This window comes from Martes martes, assembly GCF_963455335.1.
Source record: "Martes martes genome assembly, chromosome: 6".
Taxonomy (NCBI): domain Eukaryota; kingdom Metazoa; phylum Chordata; class Mammalia; order Carnivora; family Mustelidae; genus Martes; species Martes martes.
The window spans coordinates 69,794,063-69,816,768 of record NC_137893.1 but is presented as its reverse complement, the minus strand read 5'-3'; the positions used below and the strand labels follow the sequence as shown (position 1 = coordinate 69,816,768).

The 22,706-nt window shown below is 40.3% G+C and overlaps 1 long non-coding RNA gene across 1 annotated transcript; it reads right to left on the bottom strand.

Moving 5' to 3' along the window:
• Positions 1 to 7,495: 7,495 nt before the first annotated feature.
• Positions 7,496 to 19,100, bottom strand: LOC308345178. Its single transcript, XR_013967040.1, has 3 exons — positions 18,866 to 19,100; positions 17,477 to 17,582; positions 7,496 to 7,979 (listed from the first exon to the last, which is right to left on the bottom strand). It is a non-coding gene; the product is annotated as an uncharacterized lncRNA (long non-coding RNA).
• Positions 19,101 to 22,706: the final 3,606 nt, after the last annotated feature.

Here is a 22,706-nt window from a genome sequence, read left to right as displayed (position 1 = left end):
CCTCACAAACCTTCTATAACTTTCCTTTTTATTGGGGTTTCATCCCAAGCCATTTCTTTCCAAACAACCATCTCATTTAGGACAAGATTACCTTCTCTAACCTTCAATAAAATGCATTCCCATTCCTTATCTTTCTTACATATCTCCTATTTTTCCACATGCAGAGTTGCCATCAGTCTTAGTTACAGGTAGCAGAATTTTGCACTCTTTAGAAACCTTAATCTCCAGTGAAGACTAAGGAGTAACCAATTGTAAACTGTTACACCAGAATTCTTAAATGGCAAATCTGAATCAAAACATGTTTACCAACAGATTTAAATAGCCTTAGTTCTTTGCAGTAAGTCACAAGCACAAACCTATGTCCAATAATCAATGCTTTAGCACTTTATCCCATTTAGAAAAGACCTAGATGTCCAACAAATTTAATTCCATTTTTCATCCAACCAAAACTTTAAAGTTTCAGGGTTATCAAAGACTTTGAAAGCTACTTTAACAATTACCCTTGAAAACTTTGATAAGACAATTAACCATTTTAGTCATCTTTTTACTAACAACCCAACAGAGGTAACACGAGGTTATTTGACCTTCAGTAAACCTTGATAGGATAAAAGTTTCACCTTTACCACTGATAACTTAAAACACAGTTTTGTCTGAACTAAACCAATAAACTTAGTTTAAATGCTGAATTATGTTCCCTCAGGATCTTCCCCATGGTCAATTTTCACCTGAGACACGTGGGGAAATGTGGAGTGGGTGGTGTTAGGTCCTGGGGGTTCTCTTCTTGCTCCTTGACAGAGAAGGGAGGAGCCATGGTGCCTGAGGCACTGAATATGGTCTAGAAGTCAGTAATGCAGGCTGCACCCAAAGTGGTACAGAAACAGGAAAAGGGGGAGGGGGAGGCAGAAGAGACAAAGTGCTGCCTGAGGGCAGAGAAAGGGTTCCCAGCTCAGGAGATCACCAGCTCCACGGGAGCAGATGCCATGTTTTCCCACCAACAAGCGGGGGGCATAGACAATCCATATTGAGCCAGAGAAGACAGAGAATTTCCCCAAAACAAAGGATTTTTGGCAGCTGCTGCGGAATATTCCTTAAAGTCTCCATCCTGAAGGACACCTGGGATCTTGACCTGAGTGGAAGGCAGACGCTTAACCGACTGAGCCACCCAGGCGTCTCCCCCACTTTCTCTTAAAGGTAAATATGAGAGTTCCTGTTATTTTACATCCTGTTTCTGTCTGGATCAAGTTTCCTGTGGGCTGTCAGAGCTGCTAAATCGGGTGTCTCCCTACACATGCCACTTAAAAGAAGCAGGAGCACTGTCTTCCTACAGCTCAGCTTTAAGCCCTGGGTCAGAGGACTGTGGTCCCCACACTTTCTGATGGGTTCATCCTTGTCCAGAGCTCATCTGTGTTGCTGCCCCTGATGCCCCCCAGGCAGAGCCTCCCTGATAGGCTTTGCTTCCTTACAGCCTTTGGGCTCTTTCACTTGGGTTACAAATGTCCTACTTTGGTCCTTCCTATTAACACAGAATCAGACCCATGGGGGCAGAGTTTGGGCTATCTGAAGCCAAGAATCAATATATGGGAATTGGTCAGGGTGTCTGGGAGTCCCGACCATAATTTTGTGAATGACCTAGATAGTGGGTATGTCTTAGGGCCCCTCAGAGGGCCAGTCGACCCCAAAGGTGCCCATTCTAATTCACATAATGTGCCTAATTTTCCAGATGTTTTCATCCCATAGTCTCCTGAGAATTGCCTCTTAAAATTTTGAGCATACAGTCTAAGACTGTGGGTTTTGAAGAGCTTCTACCCATGATGAGCAGGGGGCTCTCTTGGCCACCCTGTGTGTTCCCTTCCTGTGTCATTGGCATGAAGACAAAGGAAGGGTAGGTGTCCCTCCAAAGGAGAGACCAGTCAGATGCCCACCTGTCCACCATTCCAGAGGACACCTGGGTGCCTCTTAGCCTTAGCGAGTCTGTATAAGCCCCAGATTGGCACCCCAAAGGGGCTCACCTTAGACCCTATGAGGTCACCACAAAAGCAGGTTAGGGCCACTTGGAGTCCATAGGTTTCTGGGGACCCTAAGGGTGCCCACCCATGGAGCCCCAGAATCAGTCCACCTGAAGCCAGGTCAAACTGCACATTCACTCACGCATTCACACCAAAGTTATTTTAGTTCCTCCCCCTCAGGAGGCCCTGACCTGTGGAATTCCTTTCGGAAATTCCTTTCTGTACCCCCCTTACAGGGGGGTTCCTGACCTGAAGGACCTCCCCTGCCTCCCACCCCGAGAGGCCCTACCTGTGAGACCCCTAAGAGGTATCTGGGAGGTGATCAGTTTCCCTTTCCACCCTCAGAGGTGGGCCTGACTGGGTCCTGGAGCCCCAGGCCTTACTGAAATCTGACATTGGGACCAGGTCCTCACCTGCCAAGTCTCCTTTGAGTCCAGGTGGGAACAGCGGGGTGGGCCGGCCTGAGGCGACCAGACAGGAGACTGCCGAAAATTAGGCAGGGTTTGCTTTCTCCCTTACGATCCCTTGTTCTGTCACTGCCCCACCTTTGCCCCAAATGGGTGGCAAAAATGGGTCAGCACGGTTGGGTTTCCCGGTCAGGGAACCAAATGTTACAGAACCCGGACTGGATCCTGGTAGAAGAACCAAGCAGCACTTGGAGACTTTGGAGGATTGGAGGTTTATTTAACACTGGTGGACTCAGAGGAGGTTGTTCTCCAAAGTTCTGAGCCCCAAGCACCAGCAGGGAGGGAAATTTATATTCTTCTACTTCCGCATACTCGGTACTTTTGGTACTCGCAGAAAACAGGGTAGGAATAAACCCGGAAGGGCTTTGAGACAAGGACTGGAATTCCCTTGCTGGTTTGGTTGGCCATCTCAGAGTACAGTTTTTCCCTATCACAATAATTGTTCCTAGGTCATTCTTACACAGAAGAATGCTTACTGACGTGGATCTGTCATTCAGAGAAGTCTCTCTAGTAGTCAGGTCTAAAGAAATAGCAAAAGTTTAGTGCTCATAACCAAAACTTGTTTCTCATAGTTAAATTGAATAAGTTATATAAAAATACTCAGAAATTTTAAGAAATATTTTATTTATTTATTTATTTGTTTATTTGAGAGAGAGAAAACACACATATGAGTTGGGAGAGGAGCAGAGGGAGAAGGACAAACAGACCCTATGCTGAGCAGAGCCCAATGTGGGGCTCGATAACCCTGAGATCATGACCTGTGCTGAGATCAAGAGTCAGACAACTTACTGAGCCACCCAGGCACCCCAAAAATATTTAGAAAATTTCAAACCACTATATAATCAAAATAATTAATTTGTTTCTCTTTAATTTCCCTTTTTTTAGATTCATGGTATGGTAGAAAAATTATCTGTCTCTTCATTTCTTTTTCTTTCTTTTTTTTTTTTAAGATTTTATTCATTTGTTTGACAGAGAGAGAGAGGACAAGTAGAGAGAGCAGCAAGCAGAGGGAGAAGCAGTCTCATCACTGAGCAAGCAGTCCAATGCTGGACTCGATCCCAGGACCCTGGGGTCATGACCTGAGCTGAAGAGAGATGCTTAACTGACTGAGTGAACCAAGAATCCCAATCCCCTTCTTTAACACATTAGTGATTAGCACAGAACAGGCATTCAGAAAATATTTATGGAGTGAATGAATTGATGAAAGAGCAAGAAAGATAAACAAAGAGAAAGAAAGATTGTTATTAGTGACCAAAGCAACACCAAGAGAGCAGTCACCCTAGCTCATAATAACCTCATCTTTACTATAATGGGGTTGAACTAGATGATCTTGAAAGTTTGCTTCAAGAGTTTTGTGACAGTCTCTTCAACAAATGGTGTTGGGAGAAGTGGACAGCTACATGCCAAAAAAAAAAAAAGAAGAAGAAGAAAAGAAAAGAAACTGGATCACTTTCTTATACCATATACAAATATAGACTCAAAATGATTAAAGAACTAAATTTGAGACATAAAACTATAAGAATCTGGGGCACCTGGGTGGCTCAGTGGGTTAAAGCCTCTGCCTTCAGCTCAGGTCATGATCTCAGGGTCCTGGGATCGAGCCCCACATCGGGCTCTCTCTGCTCAGCGGGGAGACTGCTTCCTCCTCTCTCTCTCTCTGCCTGCCTCTCTGCCTACTTGTGCTCCCTGTATGTCAAATAAATAAATAAAATCTTTAAAAAAAAAAACTATAAGAATCCTAGAAGAGAGCACAAGCAGTAATTTCTCTGACATCAGACTTAGTCACTTTTTTCTAGATCTGGCTCCTGAAGTAAGGGAAACAAAAGCAAAAATCAACTATTGGAACTTCATTAAAAAAAAAAAAAAGCTTCTACACAGTGAAGGAAACAATCAACAAAACTAAAAGGCAACCTACAGAATAGGAGAAGATAATTTTCAAATGACATATCTGATAAAGGGTTAGTATCCAAAATATTTAAAGAACTGACACAACTCACCATCCAAAAAACAAATAATCCAATTTAAAAAATCAGCAGAAGACATAAATGGACATTTCTCCAAAGAAGACATCCAGATGGCCAACAGACACATGAAAAGATACTCAACATCACTCATCATCAGGGAAATACAAATCAAAACCACAATGAGATATCAAAATGAGCTATCCATACTTGTCAGAATAACTAAGGTAAAAAACACAAGACACAACAAGTGTTGGAGAAGATGTGGACAGACAGGAACCCTCATGCCCTATTCATGGGAGTGCAAACTGGTATAGCCACTGTGAAGAACAGTATGGAGATTCCTAAAAAAAGAAAAAAAAAAAAGAACTATCTTATGAATCCTATGCTCCAGTAATTGCATTACTGGGTATTTGCCCAAGAAATACAAAAACACTAATTCAAAAGGATACATGCACCCCTAGGTTTATTGCAGCATTATTTACAACAGACAAATTGTGGAAGCAGCCCAAGTATCCAATGAAAGATGAATAGACAAGGAAGATGTGAAATGTATATGTGTATATACATATATAGTGGAATATTCAACAATAAAGAAGGATGAAATCTGGCCATTATGCAACAACATGGGGCTAAAGAATATAATGCAGAGTGAAATACGCCAGTCAGAGAAATACAAATACCATATAACCTCACTCATATGTGGAATTTAAGAAACAAGCAAAGGGAAAAAAAAGGAGAGGGAGAAAAACCAAGGAACAGACTCTTAACTGTAGAGATCAAACTGATGGTTACCAGAAGGGAGGTGGGGGGAAGGATGGGTGATATAGGTGATGGGGATTAAGAGTGCACTTATAATGAGCACTGATAGATAGTATTGTTGAAATACTATGTTGCACACTTAAAAATGAATATAACACTGTATACTAACTACACTGGACTTTTAAAAAATTTATTTTAAAAATCTTTTTTGTCAAATATCTAGTTACCTTGGAGTAGCCCTGTAAGGTTGAAGAGTCCGGCAACCCCAAGATTAACCCTCAAATGTCAGAGGACCATAGGTCTTCTGCAAGGTTCCCTAATCTACCAGGATTATCAACCATGACACCCACCTTCACTACACATTATATAACCTGTGTACTAGACAAGGTATGTGTATTTGAAGAATCTCAAAACACAGTGCTGGCCTTCGATGCCTTTCTGATCTTGTGCAGGATTCTTTATTAGAGTCAAACCCCAGCTCTGCAGAAAGTCAGCAAGCCACACATGACAAAGATAAAGGATCCATACAGCTGCGGTCCTGCAAAGACAAAGTGTACCACTGCTGTTGAGAACGAGTTGGAACGAGATGGAGAGAAACTGGCAATCAAGCCGGAGAGCTGATGATTCTGCAATTAACAAAAGACTAAAATGCCACAAAGACTCTTTTGCTTAGGACATCCCAAATGTCTAGGCCACCGTCAGTCGCTATGCCAGTGACTGTATTTTCGCACTTAAACGGAATATCTGTAACCACCAGAAAATACTACAGGAGGCTTGTGCTATATTAGCCTAATTCATTCTAAAACAGAAAGGGATTAATCCTTGCTAATCTTTCAGAAGGAAAACATTGGTTTCCTCACATTTGTAATATCAACATTTAATGCCTCACTTTTTTTTCTCTTATGGGGAAAATTCTTCTTATTGATTAGGCATACTCTTGATGAAGACAGAGAACATAATTGGGAGGAGGTTAAGGAAAAGTGAACAGAGAAAGAAAAATGTGTCAAATATTAAAGAACAGTATGCCACTTGGTTTTTTATAAAGGAGTCTAGCTTTGGTAATTGTACAGCTACGTGACAATAGTTGTGCTTGAATAACAGTCAAATCTCATTAGTCTGGAACTCAGCAAGTAGGAGAAATAACATCAATTTTCAGCACTGGTGTGAATAATCCAATATGTCATTTTATCTGCACACTAGAACAAAGACCCTGATAGGCCTTTCCTTCCTCAGCCAGGACAGCTTTGAATAAGACAAGGTGATAGTGAGAATTAAATTATTCTGTTGTTTACTCTCCCTCCTATTGGCAAACCATGATCATTATTCATCAATCTTTTTTTTTCTGGTCATAGCACCCAATGCTATACTTGTAAGAGCAGACAGTCCTAAATATTCGTCACGAAGATAATCAAAACCTTTTCCTGTTGGCTGTGAAATGTTTTTGGCTTGGAAGGTATTATTAAGCTCATCAAATATATACAACTAAGATGGTTTATACCTCAAAAGATGTACAACTTTCTCTAAAGCAAATGGAAATGGGAGTAAAATAAATATTTTCAGGGTAAGGGACCAGGAGAGAAAGGGCAAATGAGAAATTGAAGGGGAAAAAGAAAGGAAGAATATAGTGTCTCAGGCAAGAGTTAAGGTTATCAAGATATAAACACTTTTTAATCCATCTTTCTAATTAACTTTACTCATGTAAATGGTTGTCATGATTTTCCAAATTCAACGGGAGACAAGTAAAGGAAAAATCAGAAGGCACTCAAATAATGTGCTACAGTAGCCTTACAGGCACTTTTAATCCACTTACTCTTTGGGGGGACGTCTTTTCCCGAAACCAGAACATGTGGTAGGGCACGAGACAATAGAGGGAAGAGTGTGAAGATTTAAATACTATTCCCAACGGCCTGACAGGTCTTTAGCTTTCGTTGATCCCTGTGTTCACCAGTGCCAGTGAACTTGTTCTTCAAATAGACAGGATGGAATCCAACTCCTGAGCAAGTTGATAACCTAACACAACCAATCTTTCCATCTTCATCTCTCTCCCCTGCCCACGTTCCACCCAGGTTAATCCGCGCTCCCTCAACACACCACCCTCTTGCTTTCAGATGGGCTCTTCCCACTGACTGGACTCCTCTGTTTTCCTCCCCCACATCTCCATGACCACATGACATCCACCCCTCATTCAAGTTCCTTTCAAACCTGGATTGCCTTGGGGATGCTTTCTCCAAGCTTCTAGGTCCATGAAACCCCTTGTTCCAAAACACAGGTTTATTATTATTCAGGCAAGGCCCAGGATCAGGAGATGATTGCCATTGAAAAGATCATTTATGATTCACATTTCTCCAAGGGAGGAGGCAGGCAGTGCCCCAAAGGGCCACCTGGGGAGGCACCACTGTCAGTCAGGAGACAGAGGGAGTAAGGAAAACACGTGGGCAGAAGCCTCGTCTTTTGGTTTCTGCAGGAAAGGCAAGCCGAGACAAGGCAAGCCAGCTTAGGATTGGTTAGTTTGAATAATTTCAACAGGTGCTGGGTGTGCAGGGGTTGTCTTTGGTTGTCTGGAGTCTGGCCCTGGAGTGATCAGGGCAGAGGAAAACTAGCCCTTGAGGGAGATTGCCCCGCAGAGGAGTTGGTGGGGTGGGTGGGTTCTGGATCAGTTAGTTTGCTTGTGAAAGATATGTTCCTCGGTGGGTAAATTGTTTACCATCTCTAGGAATTGGCTAGCTCTGGGAAGTGCAGTCTTCCTGGGGTCAGCAAAGCCTCAAGATGTCAAAGCATCAGAACTGTGGAAAATAAAAAGGCTTGGTTAATAGGCCCCCTTCTGAGTATACTTTGTGTAATACCTTTATAACATTTTGTATTCAAATTGTCTATTTCTCAAGAACAGAGGTCTCACCTTTGGAACTTGGGTACACAAAGATCTACAATTAAACAAGCAAAAAAAAAAAAAAGAGTGAGAGGGAGAAAGAGAGAGAGAAGAAGGCAGATCAGCTTTGACAGAGAACCAGAGATGAGTATTTTTTTTTTAAGATTTTATTTATTTGTTTGACAGACAGAGATCACAGTAGACAGAGAGAGAGGAGGAAGCAGGCTCCCCGCTGAGCAGAGAGAGCCCGATGTGGGGCTCAATCCCAGGACCCTGAGATCACGACCTGAGCTGAAGGCAGAGGCTTTAACCCACTGAGCCACCCAGGTGCCCCCAGAGATGAGTATTTTAAATAATCTCCTAATGTTGAATTTCCCAGAGTTTTCAACATCATGAGTCGAAATTGATGACTTTGCCCTGGGACTCTATAGAGTCAGCCACTAGAGGTCCAGTAGAGGTGTGAGCAGCTCAGCCAGGTCCCAAACCCAAATAAGCACTCCTTAAGATTTCAGGGCCTTTGGGCTTCCAGACTGGGTCTTCCATCATCTGTATGAGCTGAGCAGCACCTTATATTTATTCTATTTCCTCAATACAGATTAAATCAATCATGACAGCAAATAATCTTCTTCCCATCCCTGTTCACTCAATCTTGCAAATGAGCATTCATTACCCCACACTGGGTTTTTACAAGAATAATAAACCAGGAGACAGGATAAGATGGAGACTCCTATTTTTCTGTGAAGATATTTCCCCTTTAAGAAACAAAATGGAAAAATATGCAAAATAATTGCAGAGTACATCTCTCTTAATGTCCTTGATTGTAGCCCATTCAGTAAGAACCCCTGAGAGCAGTGTGTGCCTTTGATGAGGCCCTGATTGGAAGAGAGCAAGATACAATAAATGAGGTCTGAGGACTTGGGGAAACAGCAGGTTCCTGATATACGATGTTAACCAAAAGTAAGGGAGGGTGGTGCAAAACGGATCAAGAAAATCAGCGAGGGGAGAGAAAACAGAACCAGGACCCATAGATGGAAAAAAAGAAACACAGGCACTAATGATTGAGGTCATTCATTCAAGACCAGCTTCCACTCCCTGTGATTTGCAACCAGAAAACACAATCAACACTAAGTGAAATTCTTTACTGCCATTGAACAAAATCTATAATAAGAATAGCCAACCCGTCCTTTCCACCTGTTACAACATCCTCCTTTTTAGGTCAAATGGAACCACTTAGGATTGTTGTAAGTGAGACAGTGTATGAGGAAGCATCTAAGATACTGAAGAACAAATAGGGCTGTTCAGGAAATGTTAGTGGTCCATTTCTGCCTGCACATGCAATTTGAGAAGGACTCCAAAATCGTCAAGTACGTGGTCAATGGATAAGTGATTCATTTATCCCACCAAAATTATACTTCGTGGCTGGTGAAGAATGCAAGATTTCAGAGTAAGAAGGTCACAGACGGATTCCATGTGTGGTCCTTTCCTACTATAACTCTGGCTCTACCTGGCATTGTCCTTGGCTCTTCCTCACCAACAGCTCACAGCCTCTGCCTTTCTCTTTGTGGCCAGAGGTGAACAGGTGCATATTCATCTACCTGGCAAATGTGGTGTTTCCTTTGTGTCTTAGCCAACCCAAACGTGCCATTAATGGAAGACATTAGCCAAAGATTTGCAGTGTCCTGGCTCCTACCTCTTACCCCTGTCTTACTATGTGGGTTATGGGAGGAGAACCTCATTTCCCTTATTTTCCACCTTTAATTTCCTTTGAGCATCACCCCCCTCCGGCCACCACACAGAGGAGCGGTCACACAACTGAGATTTAGATAACTCTATTGAACCCTCTTTAATTTCTCTCTCCAACATAATTTTACAATTCATACTCATGTGTCTTATACACAATGGAGGGTATCAAATCTGTTTTTACCTCCTGGAAATATGCCAAATTGTATAGAAATAATCAATTGTCCTAAAAGTAAAGAAGTCATCATAGAGCCACTATGTCAGGTTGTACAAATCATGCCTTATATGAGGATTCCTGACTCAGGAGATAAGTGAGTGAGGTTGTAAATTAAAAAATAAAAAAATAAAAAGTGAGGTTATAATCTCACCCTTGTTCTGTTTGCTAAGCAATGCCCAGAAGAGGTGCATTTTCCTAATTTATGCAAAGGCATTATATCAGACAGAGTGACTCTTCTCATGGCAACATTAATATAAAAGAAGAACTGAGTAAACATATGAAGCTTGGTGTTATGTAACCAAACAGATATTGCCAATAATAATAGCAATTAACATTTGCATTTTCTTCCACATTATCCTTATAGAAATTCATTTCCCATCCAATTTATTTATTGCTTAATTTAAAAATAATAATCTAACCAATAAAAATTACCAAATTTAAAAGCTGAAATGGTATAAATAGAAAAATTCATCAAAATCAAACAATTTCATTTCTGAAGTACAAATGCTTAAAGGTAGAAAGGCACCACCAAATTCTTTTCCCTAAAGGACAAAATTAATTTAGTGTGAAAAAAGATTAGAGACCTGAAATGAATTCAAGCCCCACTGTAAAAAACGTAATACAAAATACAGTGTAACATAATACAAAATTCCTCTCCCACCTGACTGACTTATGGAAAATCTGAAAACATACTTTTTTTTTTTAAAGATCTGTTTATCTATTTTAGAGAGAGAAGGTGCAGTGGGGAGTTGCAGAGAGAGGGCCCCCCCCTTTTTTTTTAAGATTTTATTTATTTGACAGAGAGAAAGAGAGTTCAAAAGCAGGGGGAGTTCAAGAAGAGGGAGAAGCAGGCTTCCCACTACTTGTGCCTGATGTGGACTGGATCCCAGGACCCTAGGATCCTGACATAAGCAGAAAGCTGATGCTTAACCCACTGAGTCACCCAGGCACCTGAGAGAGGGACAGTCTTTTTTTTTTTTTTTTTAAGATTTTATTTATTTATTTGACAGTCAGAAATCACAAGTAGGCAGAGAAGCAAGCAGAGAGAGAGAGAGAGGAGGAAGCAGGCTCCCCGCTGAGCAGAGAGCCCAACATGGGGCTCGATCCCAAGACCCCGGGATCATGACCTGAGCCGAAGGCAGAGGCCTTGACCCGCTGAGCCACCCAGGCGCCCCGAGAGAGGGACAGTCTTAAGCAGACTCTGCACTGAGTGCAGAGCGTGACAGGGGACTCAATCTCATGACCCTGAAATCATAACCTGAGCCAAACCCAAGAGTCAGATGCTTAACCAACTGTGCCACCCAGGCACCCTGAAAACACTGAATAGATTTTCAATAGAACAGAAAATATTTTGGGTCACAGAACACTTTCCAACATTAAACTCCAGAATGGCCCACCTAAATATAGTAAATACAAAGTACAAAACATTCTGCTTGATAATAGGAAGAGACAATTAAAGAAACCAGCCCCAGGGGTGCCTGGGTGGCTCAGTGGGTTAAACCTCTGCCTTCGGCTCAGGTCATGATCTTAGGGTCCTGGGATAGAGCCCTGTATCAGGCTCCCTGCTCAGCAGGGAACCTGCTTCCCTCACTTTCTCTGCCTGCCTCTCTGCCTACTTGTGATATCTTTCTCTCTGTCAAATAAATAAATAAAATCTTTTTTTTTTTAAGTTTCTTAAAAAAAAAAAAAAGAAAGAAAGAAAGAAACCAGCCCCATCCTCCAGGGATTAAAATCTTAAGAAGAAACAGACTTAAAACTCAAACATGACTGTCACAGAGCTGTACGTGTGTTGCAATGGGAATGGGCAGGAAGGAGAAAGGATGACCCTGAGAGGTCAGGAAAAGGTTTGGTAACATTTGAGCTGGGATACGAAGATGAGGGAATCTAAAGGAGGATTAACTTTTAAAGCCCAATGGCCCACAGTCACAGCACAATCAGGAAAGGATAGTGTGTGTGTGGCACACTGGGGTAAACTGAGGGTGCTGACTCCTGCTGGAGCGAGGGATCTGGATAGGACTGGCTGCCCACAGGGGTGAAGAGATCTGTAACCCAGGACACCTGTAAGCCATCTTGGCCACACGAGGATGTCATGAACACTTATTGACAAGTCCTGTAGAGTCTTGAGAGTAAATCTGAAAGCTTTAAAAACATATAAATGCCATTTAAATCAGAATTTCTGGGCAAGTAGCCTAAACATAGTTGTGTTTTAGGAGCCCTCAAATAAGTCTAATATGAGATAAGTTAAAAACTACTGGTTGAAACTTCCCTTTTCTCCCCAAAGCAAAACCGGCTGAATCACATAGCAAATATCATTATCATCATCATCATCATCACCAACCAGTAAATACTTAAATATTAGAGTGTATCTATTTCTTTTTTAAAAAAGATTTTATTTATCTACTTGACAGAAGAGAGAGCACAAATAGGAGGGGAGGGCAGAGGGAGAAGCAGACTCCCCACTGAGCAGGAAGCCCAATGTGAGACTTTATCCCAGGACCCTGGGATCATGACCTCAGCTGAAGGCAGATACCCAACCAACTGAGCCATCCAGGTGCCCCAGACAGTATCTATTTATAACCATAAAGGAGTAACAAGCTCCAGAATTACCCTTCTGTTGTAAACAACTAGAAAACCAGATAAAACACAGAAACAACTATTTTCAGGCACAAGGGAGTAGAGGACTATGATCCTTAAGAATGGAGTAAAAAAAAAATAATGTGTTTCTTACTATTACCCAGGATTTTTTACAATCTCTAGACTGTAGAACAGAAAGGGGGAATACAAGTTGAGCTTGAGAATCTTGCTCAGTTTAGGAGCAAGGAACAGGAAATTGGGGAGGACAAAGCAGCTAGAATTTGTAGGGCAGAGTCCCCAACAGGAGGAAGCTAAGCAGAAAAACAATCCCAAAAATCTGCACAGGGATCCCCTTGAGTCTTTTACCAAATATAAATCTGCATGCAAGATTGAAACCCCCAAAAATGGGCAGAATAACTTCCAAAAAAAAATAATAATTGTCCACTCTTGTACTTGTTCAACACTGTACTAAAGGTTCTAAACAGTGCAATTAGACAAGAAAAAGAAATAACAAGCTTGCAGATTGGAAAGAAAGAAGTAAAATTCCTTATATACACATGACGCATAAAAATCCCTAAAGAATTTACCCAAAAAGCCCTTAAAATTTTTTTTAATTTTTTATTTCTTTTCAGCGTAACAGTATTCATTGTTTTTTCACCACACCCAGTGCTCCATGCAATCCGTGCCCTCCCTAATACCCACCACCTGGTTCCTCCAACCTCCCAACCCCCACCCCTTCAAAACCCTCAGGTTGTTTTTCAGAGTCCATAGTCTCTCATGGTTCACCTCCCCTTCCAATTTCCCTCAATTCCCTTCTCCTCTCCATCTACCCTTGTCCTCCATGTTATTTGTTATGCTCCACAAATAAGTGAAACCATATGATACTTGACTCTCTCTGCTTGAGCAATCTATACTTTTAATGCCATTCTGATCAAAATTCCACCGGTATTTTTCAAAGAGCTGGAGCAAATAATCCTAAAATTTGTATGGAATCAGAAGAGACCCCGAATTGCTAAGGAAATGTTGAAAAACAAAAATAAAACTGGCGGCATCACATTACCTGATTTCAAACTTTACTACAAAGCTGTGATCACCAAGACAGCATGGTACTGGCATAAAAACGGATACATAGACCAGTGGAACAGAGTAGAGAGCCCAGATATGGACCCTCAACTCTATGGTCAAATAATCTTTGACAAAACAGGAAAGACTATCTAGTGGAAAAAAGACAGTCTCTTCAATAAATGGTGCTGGGAAAACTGAACAGCTATATGTGGAAGAATGAAACTCGACTGTTCTCTTACACCATACACAAAGATAAACTCAAAATGGATAAAAGACCTCAACGTGAGACAGGAATCCATCAGAATCCTAGAGGAGAACATAGGCAGTAACCTCTTTGATATCAGCCACAGCAACTTCTTTCAAGATATGTCTCCAAAGGCGAAGGAAACAAAAGCGAAAAAGCCCTTAAAACTTAAAAGCAAGCTTGGAAAGTTCTTGAAATACAGAATCGATATACAAAAATTAATTGTATTTCTATATACTAGAAACACACATGGGGAATGAAAAAATTTAAATTCCATTTATAATTGCATCCCAAATATGAAACACTTAAAAGTAAATTCAACAAAATATGTGCAAACCTGTACTCACAAAACTACAAAAGATTCCTGAGAGAACATTACAAAGGCCTACTAAGTAAATGGAAACATAGACCGTATTTACGAATTAGAAGATTCAATGCTATTAAGACTCTCATTCTCTCTAAAGTGAGTCATAGATTCAACACAATCCAATCAAACTCCCAACAGGTTTTTTGTTTGTTTGTTTTTATAAATCTGATTCTAAAATTACTTAGAAAAGAAAAGGACTTTATTTATTTATTCATTTTTAAAGATTTTATTTATTTATTTGACAGAGAGAGATCACAAGTAGGCAGAGAGGCAAGCAGAGAGAGAGCGGGGAGGAAGCAGGCTCCCTGCCGAGCAGGGAGCCCAATGCGGGACTTGATCCCAGGACCCTGAGATCATGACCTGAGCCGAAGGCAGAGGCTTAACCCACTGAGCCGCCCGGTCACCCCAAGAAAAGGACTTTAAATAACCAAACAATTCAAAGTTGGATGACACGCTTTCTTATTTTAAGACTTCCTATAAAGCTACAGTAAACAAGAGAATGTCATACAAGCATTGAAGGACAGACCTACATATCAATGCAACAGAATAGAGAATTCAGAAATAGACCCCCCCCCACAGATGGCCAGTTAATTTTCAATAAAAATTAATATGCCAATTTAATTCAATGGGGAAAGGAACGTCTTTTGAGCAAGTGTTGTTGGGGGACGAAAATGAACCTTGACCCTTACTTAAATCAATACAGAAAGTTAACTCAAAATGTACTACAGACCTAACTGTAATATTTAAAATTAATATTTAAAATTCTGGGGAAAAAAACCCCAGAAGAATATCTTCATGATCTTGGGGTAGGCCAAGATTTCTTCAATAAAACACAAAAGGCATGAACCATAAAAGAAAAAATTGATAACATCATCAAAATTTAAACTTAAGCTCCTTGAAAGACATTTTTGAGAAAATCAAAAGAAAATTAAATTCTCTCCCATGGATTGAGAGAAAATAGTTGCAATATGAGTATCTTAGATTAAAAATTTATATTAATTAGAACTCAGTAAGAAAGCAATATAATTTTTTTTTTTTTAGAAAAGGCAAAAAAAATTGAACACTGTAGGAAGGAAGGAAGGAAGGAAGCTGTATGAATGGCCAATACACGCATGACAAGATGGTCAATATCATTAGTCATCAGGTGTATTCATCATGTCTCTTTATTCTATATTTTTGATGTCTTAATATTTTGGGTCCTTGCTGACTCTAGTGGCAGTGATCTCTTGATCTGTTGGCCTTACCATACCTAAATAACAATAAAACCTACATTTTAAAATACGGGGAAATTCAAATTAGATGCTCAGTGAAATGCCACTATATACCCACTGACATGATATAATTTTTAAAAGATAACAAGACCAAGTGTTGGTGAGGATGTGGAACATCTGGAATCCTCCTCGTCCATTGCTGGTGGGATTGTCCCTAAAACAATTCTATTCCTAACTGTCTATTCCTAAGTGTCCCTAAGACAGTTCTATTCCTAAGTTTTTACTCAAGAGAAATTAAAATATATGTCCATGCAAAGCCTTGTACACAAATTTATTCATAACAGCTAGAAACTAGAAATTGAATGTCCATTATCCACAGATGAATGGATAAACAAATTATGGCATATCTATGGTGATATGGAAGGATATGGAGTGAAAGTGAGACAGTATCCAGCAATTGAAAAATGCAACAGCATAGATGAATTATGCTAAGCAACAGAGTAGGATGCACGGATTGCATGGAGCACTGGGTGTGGTGCATAAAGAATGAATTTTGGAACACTGAAAAATTAAAATTAAATTAAAAATTTTTTTAAAAAGAGTAGGATGCAAAAGTATACACACCAGGGATGCCTGGGTGGCTCAGCTGGTTGAGCATCTGACTCCTGATTTCAGCTTAGGTCATGATCTCGGAGTGGTGAGATCGAGCCTTCCTCCAACTCAGCATGAAGTCTGCTTGTCCCTCTCCCTCCTCCATACACCCCGCCTCGCTTGTGTGCACTCTCTCTTTCTCTCTCTTAAATAAATAAATAAAATCTTTTTAAAAAGTATATATAATGTTAAGATTTCACTTTTATGAAATTCTAGAAAAAGCTAATTTAATCTACATTGACAGAATGTCAGATGTTACCTGGTGCTGAGGGTGGGGAAAAATCGACTGGGAAGGGGCACAAAGACAATTTTGGGGGCTGGTAGAAATATTCTATAGCTTGACTATGGCGGTGATTGTATGAGTATACAAATGTGTCAAAAACACATTTAAATACAGAATTACATGGACGGAACTTATTATATGTAAACTATACCTCAATAAATTTGATTTTTTAAAAATAGTATCCTTGAAATAGAATCAAATTTTGTCAGTCTAATTTATTATTCTTTTACCCATAATGAGGTAATATGTCTGATTATTCTGAAAATATCATGGAAAGAAAATAAATTACATTTGGAAGCAATTACTGAGACCAGATGGTTTCCCGTTCTTCTAGGAGTTAAGACAATATTAACAATATAGCTTTATGTGCCTGTAAAGAGCCCTATCTCTGCGTACTTTGTATCATTATATATCTACAAAATATCACTCTGTAACAGTAGCTGTACTTTATAAATCTCTTTTACGAAGCTTAATTGTTAACTGATATATAGGCTCTGTGATCTATCCCTTTGCACACCACCCCCCTCCCCCCCCCCCCCCCCCCGCCAATTCTGAAATTAGGAGGCTTTAGCTTTCCAGCTCCAACACAAAAACTGTGTGCCCGTTCAGGAATCCACTGTCTGCACAGCCATCTACCCTGCGCTCCCCAAAAGGAGGACTGGGAACTCTGAGCGGCTGGATGGATGCCCATGAAAAGAATGTCCCCATCTCTGCTTCTTTTTAGGGGCAGCGGGGAAGATAAAATAGGACGGCCAGATGGCTACAAGTCATTACTGCCTGGCAGCATTCAGGGTGAAATGAGAGTAAATTAATCAGCATTCAGGAGAAATGAATGGCAAGGGGCAATGGGTATTGATGCTATTTTAGCACAAGTCAAATTAAACTTGTAGAACTGACAACATGCATTAATCTCCCCATCCCCTCCAGTAGCTGTGCAAATGAGCTCCTAGTTTCCTTATACAAACAGATGTTATTTTCCTGTTACTACCTTGGCAGAAAGTTCTAGTAATGGCCTGGTAGCTTACCTCTAGTGATTAATACAGACTGGCGCATTGTACTCACTCTGTTCATGGAAGAACTCAGCCTCCGTTGCAGGGACGACTTTTTAAAGTGCGGTGCTCTAACAGAAAGCCAGGCTGTGCAATGCAACAATCCGATCTGTCCTCATCTGCAAACATGGGTTTAAAGGACACCAAGGATGAACTGTTTGGATACTGCAGAAGTCATAAAGACTTTTTTCTAAAGGGAAATAGAAATAAAATTGTGTTTTTTCTAAAAGGAGCATTCTGACTTATATTTCAAATGTCAGCTATAAATCTGTGTAATGGCATTGTGTTAGATTATCTTCTCTGTGACAGACATTTAGGAATAGTACCATTTAGCAGGAAAAGGTTGACTCTCAAGTTAAAAAAACAACAGCAACAACAACACAGGGGTGCTTGGGCAGTTCAGTCGGTTAAGCATCTGCCTTGGGATCAGGTCATGATCCCAGCATCACGGGACTGAGTCCTGCCTTGGGCTCCCTGCTCAGCGGGGAGCCTGCTTCTCCCTGTACCAGCTATTCTCTCTGCTTGTGCTCTCACTCTCTGACAAATAAATAAATAAAATCTTTTTTAAAAAGGTGTAAAATCAATCAATGATATCTGGGTTAGATTTCTTTTCTGCTTTAGTTACACTCTGACGTGAATACTTATGTTTTCATTACTTTCATTAAAAGTATAAGCCTTGTAACAATGACTTTCAAACTTCTAAAGGCAACTAATGGTAAGAAATAGAGTTCATACATATACACACACACCACACACACACACATCCTGTTCACAACTGTAAAACAAGTTTCACAAAACTCTTCTCTTTCCACATGAAATGCCTTCAAATATTTTTCTCTATTTTGTTTCATTTTTTAATACAATTCTGGCTGACCCACTAAATTGATTTCATGACCTGACACATGTTACAGGTTTAAAAACATGTTATAAAACACAAATGTTATATTTGTATAAGTGTGTGTATACTTTACATAAAATGTAACCCTTGGAGCAGGCATTGGGCAGTGGGGATTGTCGTAATAATAATAGCAGCTCTTCTGTACTGAGCACGTTGTGCTATGGGATAATTCGATTTAAAATGGTAATTATATGGGTACTTGGGTGGCTAAGTCGGCTAAGCAACAACTCTTGATTTTGGCTCAGGTCATGATCTTGGGGTTGTCATGAGATTGAATCCTGGGTTAGGCTCTGAGCTGCTTGAGATTCTCTCTCTCCCTCTCCCTCTGTCCCCCTCTCGGCTTGCATGCTAGAAATAAACACATACATACATACATAAAATGGCAACATTCTAAACCAGGAAAAAAAAAAAAAAAGCTCCTCTCTTTATGACTTTATCGCATAGAGTCTGTGGCATCACTTCAAACCACCCCTCTCACCCTCAGCCACCTCACAACGCCCCTACCCTTTAATACGGAACATGGCCGTCTTTGGTGAATGTTCCTCTAAGGAGAGCCCAGTAAGTCAGAAGTGCCTTCCAGAGCCTGCACGTAGCCAGAAATACCAATGAGATGGGTCATCATCCTTCTGAAATTATGGCAAGAAGCCTAAATTAGAGAATTTAGGAATCATAAAATGGTCTGCAGAGCTGTCTGGTACTTCTCTCAGGATTTTCTTCTCTGAAAAATTTCTGTTCTTCCTCAGCGGCAGATCCAGGTTTGCAAGTCTGAAGCTTTATATTTTGTTGGGGAGGGGTTCCTGTTTCAGAGGAAAAAAAATACAAAGTTGCAGACACAAAAGTCTGTATGAAAGGGAATACTCACAGAGACTGAGAAAAGAAATGACAAATTTGGGGGGTTTTTTTGTTTATTTGTTTGTTTAAAGACTTTTTATTTATTTATTTGACAGACAGAGATCACAAGTAGGCAGAGAGACAGGCAGAGAGAGAGGAGGAAGCAGGCTCCCTGCTGAGCAGGGAGCCCGATGCGGGGCTCGATTCCAGGACCCTGGGATCATGACCTGAGCCGAAGGCAGAGGCTTTAGCCCACTGAGCCACCCAGGTGCCCCAAGAAATGACAAATTTGTAACAAAAGAAGTTACAAATTTTAAAAAACTAACCACTTTTTAAATTTTTATGTATTTATTTTTTTACATTCTGGAGCTTTTGTCAATCTTTCAGTTTTTTATTTTGTCCTCCACTAGGAATTTCCTTCTTATCATATTTGAGTTTTGGTATAATCAATAATTTTGAAAAACACAAAAATAATCTGGAATCAAGGCATTACAAAAAGAATTAAGTATTTAAAATTGTCATTATATTGTGCTACATATAATAAGATGTATATTACATACATTGAACTTTCATAAAGACTAATACTTTGATATTAGAACACAGGTTTCTTCATTTACCTGCTCTCTAGGTGGCGATTCTGTGTGTTCTTTTGTCCAGAACTGCCCCCACTTAGTCAAGACAAGATCCATCATACACACTAAAATGTAATCCAATACTTGGGAATCTGTAAAATTGCACAAAGATACAATTACTATTTGTAGGACTATTGGTAACTGCTGCCCTCAGACACAGATCTCAAAATTTCTATTTTACCCAATTAACTCCAAAATGTATACTTTGTTTGGAATTGTATATAAACTGTAGGAGATAAGTTTCATTTTGACTGAGCAATAAGGAGAATCAAATCTTCCAGTTATAATTTTACATGCATGATATTTGGAAAACTTTTTCAGAGTCACTCAGGCTCCTTATATTTCAAATCTTATTTCTTCTCCACTTCCCATATACTTCTGAAGTCGAGTACCACAGGACATGTTCAAAGTGAGTTATGACCTTTTTCCCCTGAACTTTTAGGTCACCCACTAAGAGTTATTGCACAGTGGATGGTGGAGTATTCCTGAAGCCTTTCACACACCACAACTAGATACAACGTAGCTATATGCAGAAATAACTGCAAACCACATATACATTCTACTAACCCAATTGAATGTGTCCCCAGCCCATCTTCCCCAAGACCTGTTCCAAATATGTCTATGGCTGCTCCAACACTACATAACACAGGAGCATGGCAGAAGGGAAGTTGAAGTCCAAAGACATGGGTCTTAATTAATGGCAATTAATGTATCTTTCTTTTGCAAACTTTATAGAAACCATGTCCAAGTGTATATATTTTCAGTATCCTTTCCTGGGTCTGGAAGAGCAAATGGAAGGTGCTGGCACTGAAACTTTATTAGCTTAAATTAGTGTAAGTCAGTCTCTGTTCTGATCTCCTAAATCATAAACATATTGACTGATCAAAACGTAATGGGTGAAGGGAGAAAAAACCTGAATTGGCAGGACTTCCATCTCTGAGATTCCAAATACGTTCAAGCATCAACCAACTTTTTGGTGTGTCAAAATGCCCTCATCTCCCTGGTGCTTGGAAGGCAAACGTTCGCTTTCATACAAATCCCAGAGAGCTACCCACTTCTGTTTCAGCTTATTGCTAATGATGAGAAACATCTAATTTCTAAGGCCACCCTAGATGCAATGGGATTACAAAGATCTGTGTTCAGGTGGGCATGTTCTAATGATCATTTCCAGTGAAAAAATAACCTTGCAAAGTGGAATGAGCTGACAACTGGGAAAATTTCATGAATGAGACAATGTTGATGCTTCCTGAATTGTTGGGGTCACTTTGTGCTAGTACCATTTACAAGAACAAAAGTAAACAAAAATAAAAACCCCACCATCATCATTTCTCATAATTTGTTCCTTATCCACTGTTCTCTACTTAAGGATCTAAAACCTATATGTTGATGTTTAGGGACAAACTTTATGTTCAGAGCACCAGGACAAATCTTCTAACCTAGTGGCCTATACCCAAAACATGGTCTATAGACCTTAATCCCCTGGGAGTCTCCTGGCAAAAAGGACTTGATAGTCCAGTAAGTTTGGAAAAGGCTCATGCAGTATTCCTCTTGGGGATTCACAGTGCACCCTACAGAATGAAAGGCTCTACAAAACCTTGCAGTAAAGAAAGCTGCTTGCCCCAGTACTCTCTATATTTAACCATTTTCCAAGCCATGTTTAATGAATTGTGGTAGAATTGGAGTTTCGGAGATTAGACACAGAAATGGGCACATTTTCTTGGCCTCTTTGTTTTCAGTGCCGTCGACTTTCTAGATCCTATTTCTCAAAAGTATAATTTCTCCTACTTGTTCTCTTTCTCAATGTGTTCCAGCCGCTATAGGTCTCATTACATATCTTTGATCATGCCAGAAACATTTCCATTTCAGAAATTTAGTACGTCCTATTCCCTCTGCCTAGAACTCTGTTCCTTCAAATATGAACATGACTCCTTCTTTCACTTCACTCGAGACCCTGCTCAAAAGTCAGCTTTTCAGAGAAACTTCTGAATTGTGTCCCTTCCCAGAATTCAGAACTTGAAGCTCTAATCCCCAATGTGACTAGGGCCTTTAAGGAAGTAATTAAGGTATAATAAGCCGTAAGTATAGGATTCTAACCCAATATGACTGGTACACTTCTAAGAAGAGGGAAACACCAGGAGTACCTCTGAACAGGGAAGAGTCCAAGTGAGGACACAGCAAGAAGGTGGTCACCTACAAGCCAAGGAGAAAGGTCTCAACAGAAACCAACTCTGCCAACATATTTATCTCTGATTTCTAGCCTCCAAACTCTTGTCTCTAGGACGTTGAGAAGCCAAAGAGTAGAGTGCAGTGGATGAATGTTTGGGCTCTGTGTTCAAACCCTAGCTCTGCTACCTCCTAGTGGTAGAATAGTGATGAGAAAAACGGCCCTTACTCCAAAGGCATTGATGTAAGACTGTAATGACACACAACACAAGCAATGATTAGACTACTTCCCAGAAAAATACATGCATTTGATAACTGGTACCCACTATCGCTTAGTGTCTGCTTTCTCCTCTGGAATGTGATAAGTTCTGTAAGGACAGGGAATTGGTCTTAACCAGAGATACGTTCATAGTCACCAAATCAGTGCCTCCAGGGCACATGTCAAGATCTTAATAAATATTCGTTGCCTGCAAATATGAAGAAATAAAAGCTGGTGGACATTCTTATAAAGTTCACACAGAATGTAGGTCCTGCATTGTCTCTTCTGTGATCATACTTTTTTTTTTTTTGTAATTGAATGAGCACCTTATAACCCATCATTGCCACATGATTTCAAAGCACTCATTTTTGTGCTGACCGTAGTACTGATGCCGGGTCATAGTACTTAGTTATGAGCCAAGCTAGGAGGGGCAGTTAATAAAGGGCCAAAGAATATAGGG